Here is a 14,310-nt window from a genome sequence, read left to right as displayed (position 1 = left end):
CCTGGACATGCAAAAAAAGTAATTTTTGTTAAAAAATATGTATTCAATAAAATATGGCGAAAAATCCAAAAATCATCTTAGGTTCCTAGTCTGCCAACGTTCCAGTAATCCAATGATGACATATTGAACGCCATCTTGGAAATTCGTACTATTTTACCTCGAAATTCGAAAAAAAAAAAAAATGCCAAAAATCGTCAAAAAAAACTTCAGTGATGTACTAATTTATTCTATCTATTCATGTTCTGGTTCGAACTTGACGGAAGCAAAAAAAAATGTTAATTTAATTAGAATTAGCATTGAAGTGACAGGTTCAAGAATTAAAACGAAAAATTTACATATAATTTATTATGTAATTTCTACAAGTACAAAAAAAACAAGCATTTTACAAGCATTTCGCGTTTTCTACAGTCTTCTTAGAAGGCGAAGCGAAACCTTTAAATGCCTTGTGTTTTCAGGGCAGTTCTACATGACAGTCGATTAACCAGGCTCATCCAGATGTATGCTAGACACCTCTAGTCAGTGGCCATGCACATCAGTCGGTTGGCCAGGCATGTCCAGTCAGCGACCAGACACTTACAGTTGTTGGCTAGACACCTCGTCAGTTGCCAAACACATCCAGTTTGTGGACAGGCTAACACGACCAGTTGGTGGCCAGACACATCCAGTAGTTGTTGGCTAGACACTCCCAGTCAGTTGCCAAACACATCCACGTCTGTGACTAATCATTCTTGATGTAAGCTATTCATGTCAAGTTGGTGAACATGCACATCAGTCGGTTGGCCAGACACGCATGGTCAGTCTGTTGGAAAGACTATCACGTCCAGTTGGTGGCCAGGCACATATATTCAGTGGTCAGGAACGCATGTCCAGCATGTAGGAGGCCAGCCACATCCAGTTGGTAGCCAGACGCATCCAGTAGGTGGTCAGACACATCCAGTTGGTAGCCAGACGCATCCAGTAGGTGGTCAGACACATCCAGTTGGTAGCCAGACGCATCCAGTAGGTGGTCAGACACATCCAGTTGGTAGCCAGACGCATCCAGTAGGTGGTCAGACACATCCAGTTGGTAGCCGGACGATCCAGTAGGAGGCCAGCCACATCCAGTTGGTAGCCAGACGCATCCAGTAGGTGGTCAGACACATACAGTCAGTAGCAAAGAGGTATTTTTCGTCGATACTCGGCGAAAATTTTGAACAGTTCATGCATAAAAGCATGCGCATAGGACTAGCGTCTCCGAACCAAGGGATATTATTCGTCGATACGCGACCAAAATTTTAAACAGGTCATGTTATAGACCAGTCGTCACTAAGCCAATCATGTCCTGAGTACGGACATCGATTCTCATTAGTCGTCAAGGAGGAAGCACATTCTAAAACGAAAGCATATTCGTCAAAAAGGAAGCACATTAAAAAAAAAAAACACATAAAAAATTATTGAAGCAATTTAACGAAAGGGATATACATTTGTACGAAAATTCAACTTGGTAGGATACGATCTTATCAGTAGGATACGATCGGTCGCAAGATGAAACAGGATACAATGCCTACATTGACTCCAACTGACTTTGGCATCAAAGCTTCAATTGCTCCAATGCTTTAACTGCTCCAGTGCTCCAATGCGCCACTGCATCAATGCTCCAAGTGCTCTAATTCTTCAAGTAATCTAATTCTTCAAGTGCTCTAATGCTCCAAATGCACTGTTGCACTTAACCACGGTCAGAGATGGAATGAAGGTCCTGTCGCCTTGGACTCGTTTATACACCACGTCCACTTGAATAATATGCGGGTCAAAACACAAAATTAATATGGGAGTCAAAACAACATTAACAAATCTCTTTCGGCACAGCCTAAAGGCGTAGGTACATTTAGAATTACCTATTTATTCAGGAAATATTTTGGAAACTTCTATAAACTTCTGAAACATTTTAAGAACTTAATGTACATAACATATTTATGTTTTCCAAAATTACAAAATGAGCGATTAAATATTTGCGATTTTTCCATGCAGCGAAAATATCACGAATTTTTAAACTCAATCCATCCAGCATTGAATAGTTTAGAATGTAGCATTGAATAGCTTAGAACGAATTTCATATATGCCAACTAAAATAATTATTTAATTTTTTTACCGTCAAACACTATTTTTTCATCCCTTGCACTAATAACGTGGTCGTAGGAAATTGTTCTTTCCTTCTAGGTTTAAGATAACATTAAGATGGTGTAACTAAATTCAAACGAAATTGATACTATGATAGTTTAGAATTTTTTTAAATTTTCAACCCATGTTTTTAAGGTAATACCTATATCGTTTCGTCAAAAACTGTTTCAGACAAAGTTTTAGATGAAGTCTAGGATTCATACAATAAATTATTACGGATATGATAGTACATCTATTATTTTAAAAAGTAATGATTATTTTTTTTTTACTTTCAAACCTTGTTATTTCCACCCCTTGCAGAAATGGTTGATCAAATAAAAAATAATTTCAGACGAATGTTGTAGATAATATTTTACATTTTACAATAAAAATAAATGGATTTAATGGTGTAAACGAAACGGATTTTATGATTATTTTTATTAATTTTCGCTTCTTTTTAAATACCCTAGCAATATGGTATGTCTTATCAAAAATTGAGACAAACGTTTTAGATAAACATTATAATATTAATACATACTTTGTACGAATTCACGTTGTGTCTGCGAAGGTAAATTATGGATTTTTTTTGTCCTCCAACCCTTGTTTATTCTACTCCTTGCAGTAATTGTTGTTCGTATAAAAATTTATTTCAGACGAAAGTTGTAGATAATAATTCAAGGTTTTTCAATAAAACAGGACGAATTTAACAGTGTGCATAGTAAGTAAATTATGAATTTTAAAAATTCTACTTCTTTATTTTTTCAACCCCCTGCATCAATGGTTCGTCTTATCAAAAATGGTTTTTAGACAAAAAGTTTAGATAAAAATTATAAGATTAATACAAATCTTGCACGAATTCGATTTTGTCCCTATGAAGGGGATTATGATTTTGTTTGTCCTCCAACCTTTTTTTTTCCAACCCCTTGCAGTTATGGTTGGTCGTATCAAAAACCTTTTCAGACAAAAGATATTGCTATTACTCCTACCAGTTATAATACAATTAAACAAGTGTGGTAGATTCCATACTATTGGAGTTACAGCGATTTTTCTGTTTTTCAAAAAACCATTCCCATTTATACCCCTTTTAGTCGGATATTGCCCATTAACGAAATCGACCGATATTTTCCACTACTAAAATTTATGTATCAGTTTGGAAGTGATTTTTGAGAAATAACGACACTTATTGCGTCCATAAAATTTATGTGTACATGTATATATTTTTAATTGACGATGGTTTTCGGGTCTATGGACCATGAAACGAAAAATAATCAAATAATAATTTAGATTTACTAACCGAACTAGAATTGAAATGGCAAAATAAAATAATAACCAACGGGACACAATGCGAAACAAGAGAATCAGAACAATTGGTTTCACGACTAGTAAAAATTTTATCCTAGATGAGTAGCGAGACGAGAAGAAGCAGTAAAATGGACGGGAAAAAAAAGAAAATCAAGACTAAAAATAACAAAAGTAGTTTATAAACGTATTGCCTGAAACAGGGTTCTGGGTGTAGGTAGTGTTGGTGGCGGTGTTTGCTGCCTTAGAACGTACATCTCTGATGACATCTCGACGGCCATCTGGGATAGCCTTGACGTTTGACCTTGACCTCCAAAATTTGCAAAAATTCTTTAAGAATTGACACAAAATTTAAAAACATTTGACACAATTCGCACAAATTTACATTTTTATTAAGAAAACATTCCGCTAAAAAATTTTAAAAGAAAGAAAATTCAAACACTATATTTTATGAGGGGGGGGGGGGTTGCAGTAAAAAAATTCAAAAAAATAGGAATACGAAAAACCTACAAATAATTTTGCCTTTAAAAAAACTAAAATTCCCCAAAGTGGCTTAAATTCCCCATCAACTAGCCGCACTAAGCCGCAGAGGTCATGGACACCATCTTTTCAACTGGACCATTTAGAATTGAAGATGTCATCGTTGCAATTATCGATACGACCGCCATCTTGAAAATTCTGTAATTCGTATCAGAAAAAATTTTAAATTTATAAAATAATTATATAATAAAAATATTCCTTCATTTTGAAATTATGAAGTGATGTCCGCCATCTTGAATATCAGTAATTATTATCCAAAAAATTAGGAAATAATTTTTAATTTGATAAAAAATTATTTTAATACTTTTAATTTATTAGACCCACTTACTTCAAAGAGTCCTAAGTACTAACCCAGTGAGGACACAATCAAAATGGCGACAGATTCTTCCTCCACAGAGATCACCGACAGACTGACCGCCTACCACTAATACCAATATATATTACGGAAGCTAGTACGATGTCACGCCCGCCATCTTGTTTTCGTCTGCTGGAGACAGCCATCTTTATTTTTAGTACTTGCTACCAGGAGAGCTAGTGCGACGTCGTCTGTCCGAGTGCACTGCCGCAATATTGGTTTAATTTTTGGCCACTGGAGTGCTTTAGTATTTATTGCCAAGGTGCCCGTCATCTTGTCGAAAATTGTTGGAAATTCGTAATTATTTAGCTAGAAATTCGGGAAAAATTCCAAAATTCATCACAAAATCACTTAATAAATGTTAAATCGATATTTTTTAATATTGGCGAACATATACGATATAATGTAGGCTACATTTAAGTTCTTAAAATGTTCCAGGAGTTTATAGAAGTTATCAAAATGTTTCCTGAAGGATAGGTACTTCGAAATCTACCTACGCCTGTAGGCTGAGCCGTAAGGGAATGTTTTGTATGAAGTTAAGCAATCCCTTTTTCATTTATTTCAATAATGGAATTTATTTACTCTTAACTTGTTGGCCAGAGTTTTGAAGCAAAAAGTTATATGTTTATACTAGTTTATACAATGTTAAAAATTAGTTTAAATTGATGCTGCCACGCCAAATCACATTTTTTTTTTTAATTTGCGCAAGGAACAGGTTTACTTCGCTTCTTATATAAAACATCATAAATCTTAAAACTAAACTTCCTGATATGTTGCCAACATAACTGAGTGGTTACCAGGCGTTTAACACGTTCATTCATTATTATATTAGGAAGGATTATTTGATTATTTTTATTTTTCAAATTTAGCTGAGATTATGAATGACTTAGTTGTACAAATTACTGAAAAACACTGAAAGTAATGAGACGATAGGATTAGGCTAGCATAAAACTGACCAATTTATTTCTACATTTGTACACATTATTACTTATTGTCTTGTTTATGCAATTATAAAACGCTCCATAATAATTAAACTGACGGTTCGGTGTATGCATTTGGTATGTAAGATCGCACTAGTATTGTTTAATATTGTTTTGTATTTCATGGAAAACATTTTTTATTCTAGACCAAACAAAATTGTGAAAAAAATTTTACTTAGATTTTATTCATAAATCCAGTTACTGAATCTGTTTCTATGTATGTAGGGATGACATTGTTTGGTACTGTTTACGCAGTTATCTAATCACGATATCACGCTGTTTGAATGTGAGCTAAATATATTATTTTGCATGGTATGTAAATGTTTTTTTTTAATATTTAAATTAATGCTTTTTGGACGTATCTCGTACTGAATTCGTTGAAAGTATACACTAATCTTTTGATTTTAAATACTTTTGAAATGATTTGAATTATTTTTTACAGAAGGTCAACCTAGAGCGTTGAGTTGGGGAGGGGGGATAGAGTAATTTGTGTGTTTATTAATTTAAAAAATATATAAATTAATATCTGTGTATTTACACGATGGCTCAAATAAATACAAATACTAAACGAAATAAAATGAACACAACACATGATGCCCGTTAGCTTCACCAATACCAGGGCCGGGCCGACAAAGTGGGCAGCCCACCCCCCGGCCGATAGTAAACTTCAAGGGGCCAAGTATGCCTCTCGCCCCTCATTCATCCCCCATATTCACTTTTATATTAAAATATACAAAGAAACACCACTTTAAAAACACATTTAACATCAAGAAAAACATTGCGCGATTTTTTGACATAAATAAATGCAGATTTTGGTAGTGATTATCTGGTAATATTTAACATCATAAAAATGTTTGCTATAGCAATGTCAATAATATACTATTAAAAATCTCACCGGCCTTAAACATTATTCAAATATATAAACAATTATGTACTCCGCCCGTCTTTCAGTTCAAAGAATATTTTGAATGTCACTGACAGTTACCATTTACCAGAATACTGTGTGCATGATTAAAATATTTCAGGACTACGAGAAAACCCACAACCGGATAGTTAGGGACTTTCAGGTTGCTAGAAAGGGATTCCTACCGATTACGTCTTATCTGTTTTATGCATAAAAACTCATTTACCACGAAAATAGCGAGTATTACCAACTCTGTTTAGTCGGAATATGCTTGGGAATAAATATAAATGTTGCTCAAAATAACATATACCAATTAGTGAATTAACGCTCAGTTATTTCAAGTAGTTTGTTAGTGTTTGAATAACATTTTTTTTTAACCCTGTTAAAGTTGTATTTTTATTACGTAGAAATTAACATAATCGTTCATACTCATGCAGCGGAAACGTGAAACATTTAAACATAAAAAAAAAGATATGTAAATTTTTATTCTCATTAAAAAAAGTGGTCAATTTCATTGGCTATCAGTCCAAACATTACACCTTAAAGCTTCAACCCTGCCAACTTGACTAATTTTATTACCAATAATTTATTTTATTTTATCTCAGTAACGCACCGTAATTATTTCACGATATTATTCTACTTTTTTTTTATTTGAGTGAGTGCTCTAAATGAATGTGGTGTTAGCAAAAATTTTGTTGTGTAGCCTGCGGTCTTATTGGATGTAATCCAGTTCTCATTGAGCAGGCTCGTTCTGCTCTAATTCAGAGTGGCTCCCTGGGTCGAGTATGAAATAATCGGCAGTTTGCTGTCTCGCCTCAACAATCATTGGGCCACTTGACAAAAAAACTTTCCTAATTACGTTCCAAATAACACGGTACGTTCAATCATCGATTTTTTTCTTTCGGAGACGGTTATTATTAGCGATCCGTTGGTTACGTAATCGCCTAGATCTTGACGTCTAATATTCCCAACATAGAGCTAGAAATTTATTGTCAGGAGGCAGCATGCTGTGACGTATTTTGTCCATTTTTTTTTACCTCGTCATTGCCATATTTCCATGCCCAAAAAATAGCGGAAATGATCCTTGACCACGTCTGATGATGGTTGTTGGTAAGTATGAATTATAATCTGCAACGTTGAGCTCGCTTACCTGGGCATACATACGGTGTGGAGAGCTTCAGAAGAAACCACGCGATTGAAAACTGTTCAAGATATCCAAGTGGCGTCTGTTTACGAAAAGTATTTAAGAATTTGCTGAGGGCGGATGAGTAGTTATATTTCCGCACCTTTTTTTTAAATTCAGTCTTTAGGAGAGTGAAAATAGCTAACACGGGTGTTTTTAGAATAATGGAACGCCCGGTAAAGATTCTTGAAAGCACCCAAGGGCATTGCATTTCACCTTTATCTTCATTTCTCCACCAAATAATGTTATGGTTACCTCTCAGGTTTCATAGTTGTCCTATGTACAAAGAGAAGACTGCGTGAAAGTTCAAAACCTTGCGCTTAAAGATGATACCGTGCTAGAAACACCAGCGACCGTCGCACTTATCAACCCACCTCAATAACACAGATGCACCCCTGAATAGGTGAGCCCCTTAAGATAAGTAACTTTCATGAAATGCAGTCACTTACACAATGCAAACACCATACAAGCAGCCGTTGTTTTTGGCGTCCAACCAACATGGCGCAGACCATGAGCTGATAAAATATAAATGGCTTCACCCAACCAGGCGGCCTCGATTCGAATCCCGTCGAGCCACCAGTTGTGTCGTTGCCAACTGGGTAAAGGTCTGCAGACGACGTCTCGTGTAAGCGAGGCAGGCTGGACGCGCGCAGGTTCTTCGAGTCCCGGGCGAGGGCGCTTTTAGCTCACAACGGATGGAATCATGATTTACAGAACTCAACCTCTCTCATGGCATAGAAGAGTCCATGGTGCCAAGTAATATCAAACAATAACAAAAGGACGAACATCATTTAAAAAAGAAAAGTTTCCCCACTAGTGATTCTTTGCCGTGTTTTAATACACTATAACTATGTACTGGAAAAATTCGCAGTTTCAATGATCTCTTGGATAAAATTCACGATTATTTATGTATTCTGGGAAATTACACTTGCTTATATGCTAATGACTAGGGATGGAAATATTCGCGCTATCAGTGACTTCTAGCATAAACTCCACAATCCCCTGCATTCTCGGGAAAATGTCACCTGCTCATTGGCTACAGACTCGTGACACCTGTCAACTGGGATGCTTGAAATCCGACACTTCTTTGGTTAGAGAATTTTCATTGGGTCAGTCCTTCAGAATCACTGTGAGCCAATCGCAGGAGCAATATGAAGGTACATGAGTTTTCATTGTAGCATTTCGTGAAATGAATCCGTATATTTTTCCAGTCTCTACTAATGAATTGTTACACCTGTTAACTGGGATGCTTCTGATTCGATCATTCTTTCTTTGAGGGTTATTCATTGATTCTGAGTCCTTCAGACAAACTGTAGTCCAATCACTGAAGCTGAAAAAAGTTCTCTAACTATAACTAGAGACCCGGAAATTTTGCGTATTCGTCTGGCCTTAGGTTAGAATTCAAAGTAATAGGTGTGCTTAACCTATGCTTGCTTTCCCATTGGTTGATTTCTGAGGGATAACATTTATATTCTTGTTACCTGATTCGCTACTTCTCTATCTGGGCATCATTGGCTCACGGTGGTAGGGAGGCGTGTCCAAATAACTGCTGTCTAATCATGAACACAGTGCGAGAGTGCATTCTAACTTGCGACTTAATGAAAGCGGGATATTTTCGTACTTCTAACTATTACAAAAGAAAGAAAACCAAAAAATGCATGGGCGTTAACTTGTAATGTCTAAACACTGTCAAAAATATGTCACTCGTCAAAATAAATGCCAACAAGTCAAATATATCATCAAAAATATTGTTGCCTTGTTGGTTAACAAATTTATCGGGAAGCATTAAAACAAAATTAATAAGTTGGACATTTTACTAGCATTTCAGAGGACCGGGGTGGAAATCTCGGGCCTGATATCCTGATCGATGGTTTCCCGTAGTTTCCCGAGACCACTCCAGCCAAGCGCTGGGGCGGGCGACTGCTCATCCGACCCCCCCGGTGTCGCTGTATGCTACAGTCGCTACAAGAAAACAATTTTCTGGACTTTCACAAAAGATTCATTTGGAAACCTGTTGCCAAGATATAGTTTCTTATACTACAAGAGAGATATTTTTAATTTGTACAACACTCGGCTATGGCTATTTTTTCACACATGAAATACATTTTTCGAGAGAATACTGAGTATTTCTTACGAAAATTGGAGCTTAATCTACTATTTTGGTTGATGTTTCATTGGAGCAAAAATTTTTTCAAGCCATTGAAAAGATAATAAAATATTAAATTGACTTTATTTTGTTTTATTGTGCTTATTAATGTGGGCAGTTAATACTGGAAAGCTATTTAAGGAACGGTTTACAAATAGCTTTTTTTGGCTAGTTGAGGTACTAGGACAAAAAAGAGCATAAATTCCCGGGTAAGAATCCAAAGTCAGTATTATTGCGAACACTAGTTTAATGTAATTGTACAAATTTACAAATGTCTTTAATTTTACATTAATATTTCTGTTCCATTCACACAAAAAAAAAAACTCCTGAGTGTAAGTGTATTTCAGCACTAGTGTTTCGAACGACGCCAGTGTCTGCTAGAGCCACAGATCTGCGAGTTCGTCAAGGCTGTGGTTTCACATCCAACGTGCAACGCGGAATTTTTCTCTCGATATTGTGCGATACTCTCGATGTTGCGTTATTTCGTCAAAATGTTTTGGCAGGGCATGGCATTTGCTATAATTTCCCAAATGTTTGTATCTTGTAACAATCTGAATTTTACCAAGTGGCTGAAGTCTGTATCTGCCTGGAGAAAAAAAAAAAACATTCTAGGCGCATGTAGATATTTTTTTTTTCGCGAAAAAAATCAGATCGTTCACTAGACTGCAATAAGTTATGCACACGCTAGCCATTGTTGCCTTGTGATTGGCGGCCGTCTGCAAGAGAAGCCACTGTCTTATTTAGGCCGGGCCATTCAGGACGCTGGCTGTGATTGATGTGCGGACAGTAGATATGCACCTGAAATAAACCCATCCAACCACAAAACATACGCAATGCTACATCGTTTTAACACACTGCTGGTCCTACTCATTATTTCACGAGTGCCGTTACACTATTTATAATTTTCACCTTCAATTTACGAAGAAAGCTGGTTACAAGTTATCCGGGGATCGTAAATTTACGGACACTGAGTTAACTTACTGTGAACACGAATCCAAAAGAATATTCTTGGTATATTAACAAATCATTCAAAAACTGTTTAAGTCTACACTAAGAACACGTTTCTTTTGTCCACCTTCATTTGGAACGTGCAACTATAATGTCGAAATACCACTTGGTTTCTACGAAGAATCAGTTATTTTAAATTACGGAGAAGGCTTCGTTTATTTGAGTTAAATTCTGCGTTCACAAGTCCGTAAATTTACTGCAGTTTCTTGCAGCCTACCCTGTCGAGCCACAATAATTTGTAATATATTTTGTATTGCAAGCAGTGGCTTCATATTTTAATATATATAAGAATTAAAAAATTATCTTCGCGCTCCATCTTAGATAGTTTTGTATTAATTCGTATATAATATTATTCTTTAAATGCTTCAATTTAAGCCTTACCTTGGATGGCTGAATTTTGTAACAGGTTTTTTTCTCTCATTGATACAGACTAAGAGACATTGAAAGAAAATTTCATGTGTGAAATAAAAACAAAGAGAGAAAGTTGAATAATTACTTTTAATTACGATAACAGGTGAGAAAAAATTTAGCGATGGCTTAACATTAACAGTTTCAATATTACTCTTTTTCTAACGAAGCCAGTTTTAAACAATAAACACTACCATAAAAGTATAAAGAAATATTTAAAAAAATATATATAATCTAAACTTTCTCCGCCAACAGTTCGCGTCCTGTGACAGCGCACGGAAGGTCTAAACTCCAAAACACATGAACATGACGCTCAAGGTTGGTTGCGGATACTGCGAGCTTTCAACATAACGGAATACGACTTGCGCAGGCACCTTTCAATAAAATTGCTCAGTTGACCCTGAATAAACTACACCATCATTCGAACAAGCCAAGATGTTTTTTTTAATTTATGTGTAACATCTCAGCTCTCGGTATACGGCATTTGGCAGGAGTAATTTCGTGAATGGAACGGAAGTCGCATGGAACGGAAATGTGTAACCACGGTGCTGCCACCTGTGGCGGATGAAGAGAACCAAAGTTCACAAAACCAAACGGAAACTATATAGGTTTCATGAATTTTAACAAGATGGGCAGTGTTTCAATGAAATTCGCTGTCGAAAATCAGGTCCAAAACCGGGGTTTAATATTTTTCAAGTATTTGTTTCTCTTTTGTCTGAGCCGTTTCATTATATAGTTTAACCTTTCGCTCTGCAAATCGAATGATTCAATAGTCGACGTAGCTGCTCCGGCTGTTAATTCTAGCGGCGGGTGCGGAAACTACGTGTGATTCGCGTTCAGAACATAATTTGTGTATATTTATCACGTTCGGCATTATTTGAAAGAATTCGTATCCAATTTTCGTGTTAGCCTATAAGTGTGTTTGCAACATGAGAACATAAGAATTGGCTCATTACCGAGGGATGTTTTATAAAAGTCTGTTGAGTACTGGATGACTCTTTCACATTTATTTTACTCATTTATTTATTTTTTTAATTTTCTTCTCCGGCTGGAAAGCTAACCTACGACAGCGCTTCGGCATGTCTCTCTATTTCAGAGATTGATTACAAAAAAAAATTGAAATTTTCGTTTACAATCATAGGACAGGCGTTGACCTAAATTATCAGGTTTCAGAGAACTTGGATGGTTCTCCTGAGACTACATGAGATGACGATGATGATCGAGGAACGACGAGATGTATGAGTGGGGGGAAACGGGAGTGCACCGAGAAACCCTACCATCTCGACGACGCGACGTGCCAAATTCATCCACCACTCGATGTCGAGCCCGCAGTGTGTTAAGGGTGTATATACCGTAAAAAAGTCATTATTATATTTTAACGTTTAACACTATTAAACTTGCAGACTTACTGGTGGCCGAACTTCAAATAATAAAAAAAATTACATACTCTTTGCATATATACTTAGTTTAAGTTTAATTTTTAACATTATTTTGCAGTATAGACAAGGAGAACCAAATGGAATAAATAATTTAAACTATTTTAGTTTAAAGGCAATGCTGGTGGCTACTTCATGGTATGGTTTGAAATTCTTTCAAAAAAATTCCTTCAATAGTATTTTACCTTTTAAAAGTATAACTGTTTTGTAGATTTTAAAAGACCAGGTAGAATTAAATATTTTTATTCGGAAAGAAAATAAATCATATCGCTTATCAGCCAGTAAATGGACTTTAAATATAAAATAGTTCCAGTTTTATATTCCTATACTGCACAAAAAGTTTTAAAAAATGCAAATTTGCCAGCTAATTATTCAAAACGTTATATATATATGTATATATATATATGTGTGTGTGTGTGTATGTGTTGGTGTGTGTGTGTGCGTGTATGTGTGTAGGTGTGTGTTTGTAATGTTTTAAAGTTCAGCCAATAAAAAAGTCGGCAAGTTGAACCGCGTGGAACGCAAGTATAGAATATTGACCCGGAACGGGACATACACTCTCAACTGCGCAGCTGGCGTGCACAGTCTGCCTCGTCACTGGTCCATGGTCTTCGCGGACCAAACATCCGGCGAGCAGTGAGCCGCGAGAGAGAAAGCGTACTGAGGAGGAAAACTCAGCACGTCGCGTCGAGGGAACGAGTAAAAGGAAATTAAAAAAACAACCAGTGCAAGACCAGTTGTACAACTTATCAATTCAATGTAGTGTCTGTAGCCTGCTCCAAGCAGTTGGTTCTAACTGAGTTATATATTTTTTATTTCTATGTGTAACATCTTAGCTATAGGTATACTGCATTTTGTGGGAGTAATTTCGTGAATGCAACGGTAATCACATGGAACGGAAATGTGTAACAACCACAGCGCTGCCATACGTGGCGGATGGTGCGAACAAAAGTTCACAAATACAAAGGGAAACGTTACAGTATTAATTGCCTAAGAAATTCTTAACAAGATGGGCGGTATTTTAATATCATTCCTTGTAAAAATCAGGCCAATGCCGGGATTTAGTGTTTTTTAAAGTCTTTTCCGCTTTTATCGGAGCCGTTTCATTATTTGGTTAAACCTTTCGTTCTGCAAATCGAATGATTCGATAGTCGACGTAGCTGCTCCAGCAATGAATTCTTGCGGCGGGTGCGAAACTACGTGTGGTTCGCGTCCAGAAATGTAGTTGAAAAAACAATTTGCGTGTATGTGTGTGTGTATATACATATATATCACTATCGGCATGATTTTAAAGAATTCTAAGTTAAATTTCATGTCCGAGTTTCGTATTATAGGTAAGTGTAATTGCAACATGAAAACACATGAATTTGCTCGTACTGAAAGTCTCGCTTACTCTTTTTTTAAGAAAGGAATTAAGTTATATTTATATGCAAAATAAATTTTGTTAGGTGTTTTTTTTAAAGACGACATACATAAAATGCATGAGACCATTTGAGGAACTTTGACTCACCATGAATTTTTTTTAAATAATCGCCACGCAATATATTATTTGATAAAATTACGGTGGGAGATCGTTTTCTTGAAACATTTGCCATCTTGTAAAGTACAGGGCAAAAGTTGTTACACACACAACTTACGATTAGAGGCAGAGTGATTTGTTTACTATGTGCATGGCCGTATCATTGGCTTAAGATTTTATAACCTCGATATTTAAAATCACCTAATGTAAACAATGACACACGTATTTATTAATGTTAAATAGTATTTTGTTAAACATTTTCCACGGTGAATATATAACCAAAAATCATGTTATGATATTTTTGCGGCATTTTTACTATCATTGGATTAAATACTGTAGCCTACATAACAAAATAAACTATAATACATTGTAAATATTAAATTGTTTCACAGACGT

General features: G+C 35.9%; 1 protein-coding gene across 6 annotated transcripts in view; it reads right to left on the bottom strand.

The window, feature by feature from the left end:
- LOC134527076 (trehalase-like) overlaps positions 1-14,310 on the bottom strand; it is a 302,312-nt gene that overhangs the window by 115,268 nt on the left and 172,734 nt on the right. The gene's annotated exons all lie outside the window — the stretch shown is intronic.

This window comes from Bacillus rossius, chromosome 1 (assembly GCF_032445375.1).
Source record: "Bacillus rossius redtenbacheri isolate Brsri chromosome 1, Brsri_v3, whole genome shotgun sequence".
In the NCBI taxonomy this organism is placed as follows: domain Eukaryota; kingdom Metazoa; phylum Arthropoda; class Insecta; order Phasmatodea; family Bacillidae; genus Bacillus; species Bacillus rossius.
Note: the sequence above shows the minus strand (reverse complement) of the source record. Positions and strands in the feature narration are given on the sequence as shown.